This window comes from Orycteropus afer, unplaced genomic scaffold, assembly GCF_000298275.1.
Source record: "Orycteropus afer afer isolate SDZICR_OR568_19922 unplaced genomic scaffold, OryAfe1.0 scaffold00090, whole genome shotgun sequence".
NCBI classification, from domain to species: Eukaryota; Metazoa; Chordata; class Mammalia; order Tubulidentata; family Orycteropodidae; genus Orycteropus; species Orycteropus afer.
Genome location: NW_006921677.1, coordinates 10,116,830 through 10,128,832, shown reverse-complemented (window position 1 = coordinate 10,128,832; position 12,003 = coordinate 10,116,830).

Here is a 12,003-nt window from a genome sequence, read left to right as displayed (position 1 = left end):
GTTACTTCCATTTTACAGATGAGGAAACTGAGGCTTAAAGAGGTTAACAGGATCATGCTGCTATCCTGCTTCACAGAGGTGGGCTTACTTGCCCTAGTGTCTTTGACAAAAGCTGCTGCTGAGGAGTATTTTTTATGGATTGCTGGTAAGAGTCAGGATCTATGATGTAACCCTCAAAAAAACCAAAACCAAATTCACTGCTGTCAAGTCCTTTCGACTCATTAGTGACCCCTCATTGAGTTTACAGAAGTAGATTGCTGCATCTTCTTTCTGAGGAGTGGCTGGTGGGTTTGAACCGCCAGACTTCTGGTTAGCAGTCAGATGCCTTAGGTACTACGCTACCAGAACTCCTAGTGAGTTGGAATTTGATACATGTTCAACATTAGGATTTGGTTCACTTTCTGTTTATTACTGGCCTTTATTAGTACCAGCACCTCAGTTAAGCCCACTCTTATTTGAAAGTCAAGGTGTAAAAGAACTAAGACTTTTCCAAAAAATCTGGAGTCAGGAACTGTACCCAGCCTGGAGCTCTGTTTGCTTTCCCAGTTCCAAGAAGCTGCAGTTCCTACCCTGTTTAAGCTGTGTGACTACCACTGTGCTGAATATTTCCTTGAAGTGAAGGCTGCCTTGGAAATGTGGCCAACCTTACTGGCTGAAGAGTTAAGCCCTCAAATTTCTTTATGCATCATTGAATTCACGTTTATAATATGGACTTTGATATTGCCCTAAATACACGCAAAATGTATTGCCATAAAGAAGGATGTTTGGAACTCTAGAATGACAGTTTGTGCCTCAGAATGTCCTGGTGGTGTGCCAGTCCTGGAGACAGTGAGGCTTGATGATTAAGGGCAAGCCTCTGAAGTCAGATGGCAAGGTTCAAATGCCAACTCTACCATTTATACCTCTGTAACCTTGGGCAAGTTGTTCAGCGTCTCTGAGGTTCACTTTCCTCTTCCAAAAAGGATAATAGTAGTATCTCCAGGTTTCAAGCTATGACGATCAAATTAAGCCATTTGCCCTCCAGTCAATTCTGACTCTTAGTAATCTCAGGTGTCTCAGGGTAGAACTGTGCTACAAAGGGTTTTCAACGCCTGATTTTTTTCAGAAGTAGATCATTAGGCTTTTCTTCCAAGGTGCCTCTGGGTAGACTTGAACCTCCAACTTTTTTGTTAGCAGCTAAGCCCGTTGAGCATTTGAACCGCCGAGAGAGTCAGTGGATCAAATCAAATAATACATATATATAAGGTACAACAAGATGGATTGACACAGTGGCTGCAACAAAGGGCTCAAACATAGCAATGATTGTGAGGATAGTGCAGGACTGGCTGGTTCGCTCTGTGGGCTCTACAGCACCTAACAGCAATACTCAACACATCTAGCACATGTTGTTGTTGTTGTTTGCTGCTGTTGAGTTGGCCTGACTCATGGTGACCTCATGTGTTACGGAGTAGAACTGCTCCATAGGGTTTTCTTGTCTGCACTCTTCATGGAAGCAGTTCACCAGGCCTTTCTTCAGTGAGAGTCACTGGGTGAGATCAAACTACCAACCTTTAGGTTAGCAGCTGATCACAAACTGCTTATGTCATCCAGGCTCCTGCGTAGCACATATGGATTCTGACTAATATTGACCCTGTAGGGCCGAGTAGAACTGCCTCATAGGGTTTCTAAGACTAATCTCTGCAGAAGCAGACTGCCACATCTTTCTCCCATGGAATGAAGCGGCTAGTGAGTTCAAATCACCAACCTTTCAGTTAGCAGCTGAGCAGTTAGCTTCTGCACTACGAAGGTCCTGCCTAGCACATAAAACGAAACACACTGGTGTCGAGTTGGATCCGACTCATAGCGACTCTTCCTTGGGTTTCCGAGGCGGTATCACTACGGAAGTAGATTGCCCAACCTTCCTTCTGAGGAGTGGCTGGAGGGTTTGAACCGGCAGCCTTCTGGTTAGCAGTCAAATGCCTTAGGCACTATGTTACCAGAGCACTTAATAAATTTAATTGATAATAGTGTTTAAGAATGGAATCCTTTCTTCCCTTCCTCCCCTCATCCAGAGCAATGAGGGTAGTTCATCATTGCTTTGAACTTGCTATTCTTCTTCCTTAAAACTGCAGTTTAATGTGGCCAGTGATTATTTCTTCTTGTCAGCAAGTGGAAGTGGTTGGTAGTGAAGGAAAACTTTGTCCAGTTGCCCAAGGAATTTACAAGAGCTCTGGAATCACCCAGCTTTCCTCCTAGTTTTAGCCGTGTTATTTGGTGGCCAGCCCACTAGTCATTTTCCTTCCTTTAAATCTGAAGCCAGTATCCTAATGGCCAAGATGACAGGACTTAAAAAAAACAAACAGCAATTAAAAACAAAATAAAACAAACAAACAAAACACTTGAAACCAGACAAGCTGGAGAAAAGGCTATAGCACTGAAGAAAACTATCCACTTCCCTGCAAATTGTCCTGGCCCAATGTTGGCAAAAAGGGCCGTTTTCTTGGAAAATAGAAAAATTTTTGAGAGGCTATTTAAAGGTGAGTCACCAAGTTGGTAGAGGAGGAAGTAGGGCTTGAGATAACATTTTGTAAATGTTTACTCAAATATGACATACAACATATGCTTGGAAAATTGCTAAATCAACTTTTAGAAGGTGACTCGAAGAGGTGCAGGTCAGCTAAGTCCAGCAACTAATGAACCACACTGTCACTATTGCATATGTTAAAATCTTGCAAGTTATACAATTTGGCAGACAAGTGGAGAAATAGTTTTCTTTCTTTTTGTTAAGCCCTCTTAGATGGCTATTTTTAAGTTGTTGGCTTTGTTTTTATCTTTTAATCAATTTGTTACGGGCTTAAGCAAAGCATTAGAAGCCTTACAATGTCATTAAATGTCACTTGCTTGTGCAGAGTAAGAAAGTTCTCTCAAAGAAGTCCAAAGGACAAGTACCGGATGGGGTTGTCATTTAAAGCATTACATGGATTTTACATTTGAATACGCAATGCAGCTTTCCCTCACACTGGAACATGAGCTGTTTGTGTCACCACGTTACAGCATGTAAAGGGTTAGGACCAAGGCCCCTGCTTTTGTGCACGGTGGCTCCATTTGTAGCCACTTGTTGCTCTCCGGCTGGAAGAAAGAAGCAGCTGCAGGCATGCGCGGGACCTGTGCTGGGCTGTCGCTTCCATTGTACGGTGGATGAACAGGCTGCATTATTTTGGATCACATAGCAGCTTGTTCAAAAGCATCTTACATTCCCCAGCTGTTCCACAACTTCTTCACATATGGGTGAGAGAACTTGCCAGCTGCTGGGGGCAACTGTACTTGCATTTGCTGCTTTTGTGCAGTAACCAAGGAAGGTAAAAATCCAGGAGCCTTTGTTAAACTGTAGCCGTTGTAAATAGTCTTATTTGTTTCTGTTATGTCAATGTGATTCTAGATATGTTCTGTCAGGGGAGAAGGTTTAAAAGGAAATGTCAGAATTAACATTTGTTCCAAATAAATGTCTTTTAAGGTAACTAGCATGTAGAATTTTTCCATATTTAAAACCTATGCTTTCATATTTCATTGACTAACAAAGGAGTAGGGTTGATATTAAAATTAAGTGCTTTCTTCCAAATTGCCATATCAACCAGGTTTAATGAAATGCATTTTTCTATTGCATGAAATACATAAAAGTTACAATGTATATCTAGATAATGCTTTTGTAATTTCAAGAGATTAAGTTATAATTTGAATATATTAATTAAGTTGTATTTGTTAGAGCCAGAAGGTACATTGTCTACACTTCTTAATTTATGGGTGAGAAAATTAAATTTCAAAAAGTTGTTTCTTATCCAAGGTGATTTGGCTATTTGGTTGACTTCACCAAAGGCTATGTTGTGTGTTTACTATGTGGCAGGCCTAAGAAAACTATAAAGAGGAATAGGCTTGGGCCCCACCCCCATGGACTCACAGTTCAGAGAAGGCAGACATAAACATATACTTAAAATATGGGATGAGGACTGTGGTACACAGGTACCACCTTCCTGTAGCAGTACCTCCCCAGGCATCTTTTTGTTTTCAGAGCAGTGTTGTAATCATGTCAACTCAAATAAAGCCAGAGTTGCAAGTTGACATGCCAATAAGAGTTGGAAAGGCGGGTCGGTACAGAAAGATAGGCATTCTATGGTTTATCAAATTTGACATGCAGGTACTTAAAAGACAAGGCTTTGCACTCATGTCCAGGCACTCTTGTCTCTACCTAAGCACCCATCTCCTAACACTTGCCCAGCATCCTAAACATTTTGCGTTTCTAATTAATGTGAATGGAAGTGAGTAAGTGCCCTCTAGTAGCTACTGCATAAATCACAATCCTTTGTTGGGATTCAGTCAACTTCAGTCCCCTTTGTTCTCTAAGAGGTTATAAAATAAACTGTAATCACTTGGATGTGTATAAAACTCCCTGACTCTGATTTGCATCTAACTCTTTAGGGCTCTTATACTGGAAACCTGCTGTTGCTTCAGATCCCCTAGTGACTCACAGTTGCTGAGTTAGACCCCACAATTTTAAGCCCTTTAATCCCCTTCTGGGCTCCATTGACTCATTCATGTATCTTTTTTACCTCATTGTTTTCCCACAGTAATAATAGATTTTTTTTTTTTTTTGTAAATTGCATTTCAGTTTCAATTGGCTTGACTGCTATTCTCCTCTGAAACTCTTAGGAGCTGTGTTAGATTCTTGGGGTTCATAGCCAGGGGTCTCCATAGCCTCCACTGGACTGGGATTAGAACTGAGATCTCAGGACTTCCAACTCAGCACTTTTACTGTCTGAGTCTTGAAAAAAAAAAAAAAAAGTTGCTGTTGAGTCGATTCCAACTCATGGCACCACCGTGTGTGTCAGAGTAGAACTGTGCTCCACAGCGTTTTCAATGGCTGAGTTTTCAGAAGTCGATTGTCAGGGCTTTCTGCTGAGCTACCTCTGGGCGGACTTGAGCCTTTTGGTTAGCAGCCTTGCATGCTAACCACTTGCACAACCCAGGGACTCCTGAGTTTCTGAAGGGTCAACTTAAACAAAGCTAGAGACCTTCTTCCTGAGGTCTCCTTGTGCTTTCTTAACTGACCACAGTGGTCCACACTAGCTTCTTCATTAGGATTTGTCCTGGTATCAATCTCTCCCTGATTACACTTCTCTGCACATTGTAATTCTTCATGTTATGTTTCTAAATCTTATCTCTCATGTCATTGCCAGCTTTCTAATACTTGTATCCCTCCTTCCTATGACACACGACATACACACAGACACATAGATATACACACACACACACACACACAGGTTACTGGGCCCATCATCTGTCTTCAACCGGCCCAACTCTTTCAGAAACTTCAAGTTTGCAGCATTAAAGGGTTTACTTCTAATGAATGGTTTGGGAACTAAGAAATTCTTGATGAGTATCAGAGATAGATAGAAGGTTGAAGTTAACCTGTCTCTTATTTTCTGCAATTGGGGCTGTTGGTAAATGAGTCAGCTCCCCTTGGTAGTGGTAACCAGGTTGCCTCTTCAGAAGCATGCTCTGTAGGTTAGAAACAACAGCCATTTCCCTGTAGGAGAAAGACAGTGATGAGCTTTGGGGTTGTAGCCATGGGAGGACCCCTTCTTTGCTTAGGACTTTCCTAGTAGTCTTTGTGCATCCACAGTCCTGTCCGCATACCTACCCTGATAGCCCGTACCCCTACGCAGCCCCCCTTGCCAACTCTGGCAGCTTTCTTCTCCTTCTCGGACCCTTTGTTTTCCCTCTTGACATTCTGCCCCTCCTGCTCCTGGTCTGTTGCTGCTGCCCAGCCACCACCTCCCTGACAGTCTTTGGTTTCAAGTGTCTTTGGGATGCATTTGCCTAGGATGCCCGTATCTCCATCTACCATGGGTGTTTAATTGCCTTGTCCCCTCTAGCCAGCCTGCTCTTTGACTTGGGATAAGTTTTCCCCCTCGCTCTCCTTTCTTGTTACTTGTGTCAGCTTTTTCTAACCGTCCCTCTGGTCCATTAGGCTGCCCCGCTTTAGCTCCTCCTATGTACAGGCTGATCCTTTGTGTCTGCAGTTTCCCAGGGTTTCCAGTACGTGTCTTTGTTTCTACCCTAAGCCGCTCTCTTTCTTCCTCTCTTCCTTTCCCTCCTCCCTTTTCTGACAGTGCTTCTTAAAAAAATATATTCTCTCCTTTATTTTTTCCTTGTCAGCAATTTGCATACCCTTCTACCTTTATCCTGGGTCAATCCTGTTGGGCTGTCACCTTCATTTACCGTAATAATTACATTAAATCCTCTATCAAGTTTTTTTTTTTTTTTTAATGGTTCATTGGAATTGAAACTTGGGAACAGTTTTGAAACTGCTCAGGTCAGGGCATTCAAAGGGCTGAACTTTGAGGAAAATTGTTGGAAATTTATTTTGGCTTTTTCTTCACATGGCAATACCTTGAAAGTAACTAAAACATGAGCTTGTTTTGGGATAACCTTTCCTTTGCAAATGGAAATTATACATACACAGAGCAGAGTTAATGTGTGCATGTGTTTTCAAATGATATTTGTGAAGTTCTTGGAGGAGTCTGTTGTGCTTTGAGGCCAATCTGGCTTGTGTGTAAGTCATGAGGATTTAGTTATGTTAAGAGTGTACTCAAAACAAAACAAAACAAAAAACCAAACTCACTGCTGTTGATTCGATTCTGACTCATAGCGACCCCCTTTGGGTTTCTGAGGCAGTAAATCTTTACAGAAGTAGATTGCCTAGTCTTCCTTCCACGGAGTGGCTGGTGATTTTGAACTGCCAGCCTCTGGTTAGCAGTCAGATGCCTTAGGCACTGCACCACTGGAGCTCCTTTAAGACTGTAAGGTGCCCTTTATTGAAGAAGCTCATCAGGGATGTTTCCCAGCAGTGATCCTGTGCCTATGAAATTATGGAGGTGGGTAGGGCTTAGGAGAACTGTTATAGCTTGACCCTAATTTAGGAATCTTTATTTTTCTCCCTAAAGCTGTGCACATGAGGGTTATAGGAAAAGGGTGAGGCATGGAGCAGGATGGTGGTTGGGATACAGCTGAAGGGTTGTTCTTGCCCTACCTTGAGCCAGGGCCGAAGGGACTGACAGCACTGGTGGTGTTGTCCCTACTTGGCAAGGGTGGCACAGCAAGGGTCACTTGAGCTCTGGAGCCACCCACCTGGTACTTGCTCACTGCACCAAAATTGTTCTTTCTGAATTGTGTGTGTGTGTGTGTATGTTGACACTTAATTTACATTTCTCCTTGTTCTACTTTTTCCAAGTGCTGCAAAAAGCTAAAGGGATGCTTATCTATGCAAAAATGGAGTTTGCTTCTTTAACTTCCTAATTCAAAGAAAAGCACTTTCCTTGCCTTAGTAGGTATGGGACTCTGCTGGCAGCATTGGGGTAGGAACTAATGTGACTAGAGAATGTAATACAGACCGAAGAATCTCTCTTCCTGCAATGTTCTTTAATTGGTGTTACTGGGCATCAGGTTATTGATGTAGTCATTAGGTTCAGTTTACCTAATGAAGTTATTTATCTATAACAAGAGCTGGAGAAAAGTTCTTTAAATTGGAATTATACAAAAGCAAGAAATTAATTTAACCAGATAAAAACTCAACCTAACTCACTGTTTTTGAGTCAGATCCGACTTAATAGGGACCTCTTCTTGGGTTTCCGAGGCGTCATCTCTACAGAAGTAGATTGCCCAATCTTCCTTCTGAGAAGTGGCTGGTGGGTTTGAACTGCCAGCTTTCTGGTTAGCAGTCAAGTGCCTTAGGCACTACGCCACCAGAGCTCTCACTTAACACTTGTTTATTCAGCAAACATTTGTTAATTAACCATGTGGTACATGTGTATGTATATGTGTGTATATGCAGTTGAGCACACTTGGTGTAGAATATAGAATGTGCCTTGCCCTCAAGGAGCTTGCAATGTGGAGACAAATTTCTGAACAAATAAGCATAGTGAAGTGTCTTAGGTATTGTGATGGACACATATTCAAGATATGTGATGGAGACACAAAAGAAGATTCAGTGATGGTGATGATGATGATGATGATGATGGTGAAGATGATGAAGATGATGATAGTGGCTATCATGTATTGGTTGTATATTATATGTTAGACACTGTGCTGACATGCTTTCCCTCTTTTAATCAATACAATCTTACAGAGGCCTTGAGTGGTTAAGTACTCAAAGAGAGGTAACAAGTAGTAGAGTCTGGGAAGGTGGGGGAGGGGAATCATTGCTTAGGGACCATTCAGATCCTGTTAATGGTGATGGAATAATTTGAAAAAGAATGGTTGTACAACATGATGAATATAATGAGTGTCATTGAACTGGGCATGTAAAAATCATTGAATTGGCAAATGTTTTGTGATATATATATATACATACATACATACATACATATATATCTCAACAATATTGTTGTTGTTAGGAGCCATCGAGTCGTCTCTGACTCATAGAGTGACCTCATGTACAGCAGAACAAAACACTGCCTGGTCCTGTGCCAGCCCCACAATCCTTGCTATACCTGAGCCCATCATTGCAGCCACTGTGTCAATCCATCTCATTGAGGGCCTTCCGCTTTTTCATTGTCCCTCTACTTTGCCAAGCATGATATCCTTCTCCAGGGAATGGTCCCTTCTGATAACATGACCAAAGTCAGTAAGACAAAGTTTGGCCATTCTCAGTTCCAAGGAGCATTCTGGCTGCACTTCTTCCAAGACAGATTTGTTACTTCTTTTAGCAGTCCATGGTACTTTCAGTATTCTTTGCCAACACCACAATGCAAAAGCATCGACTCTTTGGTCTTCATTTTTCATTGTCCGGCTCTCACATGCATATGAAGCGATTGAAAATACCATGGCTTGTGTGAAGTGCACCTTAGTCTTCAAGGAAACATCTTAGCTCTTCAGTACTTGAAAGAGGTCCTTTGCAGCAGATTTTCCCAATGCTATACAATGTCTGACATCTTGACTGCTGCTTCCATTGGTATTGATTGTAGAACCAAGTAATATGAAGTGTTTGACAACTTCATTCTTTTCTTCATTTGTCATGATGCTGCTCGTTGGTCCCGTTGTGAGGATTTTTGTTTTCTTTATATTGAAGTGTAATCCATACTGCAGACTGAGTCTTGAGTTTTCATTTGTAAATGTTTGAAGTCATCCCCACTTTCAGCAAGCAAAGTTGTATCGTCTGCATATCTCAGGTTGTTAATGATTCTACCTCCAATCCTGATGCCATGTTCTTCTTCATACAGTCCAGCTTCTTGGATTATTTGTTCATTGTACAGATTGAATAAGTATGGTGAAAGGATACAACCCTAACACACTCTCTTCTTGATTTTAAACTATGCAGCATCCCCTTGTTCTATTTGAATGACAGCTTCCTGGTCTATGTACAAGTTCCTCCTGAGCACAATTAAGTGTTCTGGCATTCCCATTCTTCTCAATGTTATCCATAATTCGTTATGATCCACACAATTGAAGGCATAGTCAATAAAACACAAATAAACATCTTTCTGGTATTCTTTGCTTTCAGCCAAGATCCATCTGACATGAGCAGTGATATCCCTCATTACACATCCTCTTCTGAATCCAGCTTGCATTTCTGGAAGTTCTCTGTCTATAGACAGCTGTAACCATTTTTGAATTATCTTCAGTAAGATTTTACTTGCGTGTGGTATTAATGATATTGTTCAATAATTTCCATATTCTCTGGGATCACCTTTCTTTGGAATGGGCACAAATATGGATCTTTTCCAGTCAGTTGGTCAGGTAGTTGTCTTCCAGATCTCCTGGCATAGCTGAGTGAGTGCCTCTAGTGCAGCATCTGTTTGTTGAAACATCTGGATGGATATCCTGTCAGTTCCTGAAGCCTTATTTTTCCTCAGTGCAGCTTTGACTTCTCCCTTCAATACCATTGGTTCTTGATCATATGCTACCTCCTGAAATGGATGAAAATCAACCAGTTCTTTTTGGTACAGTGCCTCTGTGTATTCCTTCCATCTTTTTTTTTTTTTTTTTGATGACTCCCGCATCATTCAGTGTATTGCCCATAGAATCTTTCAATATTGCAACTTTTGAGGCTTAAATTTCCTTTTCAATTCTTTCAGCTTGAGAAATGCTGAGCATGTTCTTCCCTTTTGCCTTTCCAACTCCATGTCTTTGCACATTTCATTATAGTAATTGACTTTGTCTTCTCGAGCTGCTCTCTGAAATCTTCTGTTTCACTCTTTCATCTTGTCATTTCTGCCCTTTGCTTTAGCTACTTTCCATTCAAGGGCAAGTTTCAGAGTCTCTTCTGACATCCATTTTGGTCTTTTCTTCCTTTCCTGTCTTTTTAATGACCTTTTGCTTTCTTCATGGATGATGTTCTTGATGTCATCCACAATTACTCTGGTTTTTGTTCATTGGTGTTCATTGTACCAAATCTATTCTTTAAATGGTCTCTAAATTCAGGAGGCATATATTCAAGGTCATATTTTGGCTTTTGTGGACTTGTCTTAATTGTCTTCAACTTCAGCTTGAACTTGCAAGTGAGCAGTTGGTGGTCTGTTCCACAATCAGCTCCTGGCCTTGGTTTGGCTGAAGATACTGATCTTCTCCATTGCTACTTGCCACAGGTTGCTATGTAGTCAATCTGATTCCTGTGTATTCCATCTGGCAAAGTCCGCATGTATAGCCACCATTTGTGTTGTTGAAAAAAGGTATTTGCAATGAATAAATCATTGGTCTTGCAAAATTCTATCACGTGATCTCTAGCATTATTTCTGTCTCCAAGGCCAAATTTTCCAAATGCCAGTGATTCTTCTTTGTTTCCAACTTTTGCCTTCCAGTCATCAGTTATAATCAGTACATCTTGATTGCATGTTTGGTCAATTTCAGACTGCAGAAGTTGGTAAAAATCTTAGATTTCCTCATCTTTGGCTTTTGTGGTTGGTGCATAAATTTGAATAATAGTAGTATTAACTGGCTTTCCTTGTAGGTGTATGGATATTATTCTATCACTGACAGCATTATACTTCAGTATAGATCTTGAAACATTCTTTGTGATGATGAATGCCACACCACTCCTCTTTAATTTATCATTCTTGGCATAGTAGATCATATGGTTATATGATTTAAAATGGCCAAAACCAGTCCATCTCACCTCACTAATGCCTAGGATATTAATCTTTATGTGTTCCATTTCATTTTTGACAACTTCCAATTTTTCTAGATTCATACTTCATACATTGCGTGGTCCAATTATCAATGGATGTTTGCAGCTGTTTCTTCTCATATTGAGTCATGCCATTTCAGCAATGGAGGCCCCGAAAGTTCTACTTTATCCATATCATTAAGGTTGGTTCTACTCTGATGAGGCAGCCCTTTCCCAGTTGTGTCTTGAGTGCCTTCCGACCTGAAGGGCTCATCTTCCGGCACTGTATTGGACAATGTTTCAGGGCTATTTTTACAATTCTCCAGTAATATATCAGACAGTCTTTCAATACTATTCATAGGGTTTTCATTGGCCAATTCTTTGAGACATGGATGGCCTTTTCCTTCTTCTGGGTCTGTCTCAATCTGGAAGCTCCACTGAAACTGGTCCACCATGAGCATTCCTGCTGGCACAGCCTCCAGCCTCACAGCAACACCCAAGCCACTGCAGTATGACAAACTGACAGACAAGTTCATCTTCCGTAGCTGTTCCAACCCCTCCACTCACTTCCTGGACTTCTCCCTACCTGTTCCTGCCGGCCCTGTCTACCGCTGCTACCTGCTGCCTGGGGGATGTCCTCCGCTCTCCTTACCTGCCCCGGCTGCCAGCCCTGTATATGTGTGTATGTGTGTGTGTGTGTGTATTGTTGTTATGTGCTGTTGAGTCGGACCCGACTCATAGCGACCCCTCCTTGGGTTTCCGAGGCGTATCACTACGGAAGTAGATTGCCCCATCTTCCTTCTGAGGAGTGGCTGGTGGGTTTGAACCGCCAGCCTTCTGGTTAGCAGTCAAGTGCCTTAGGCACT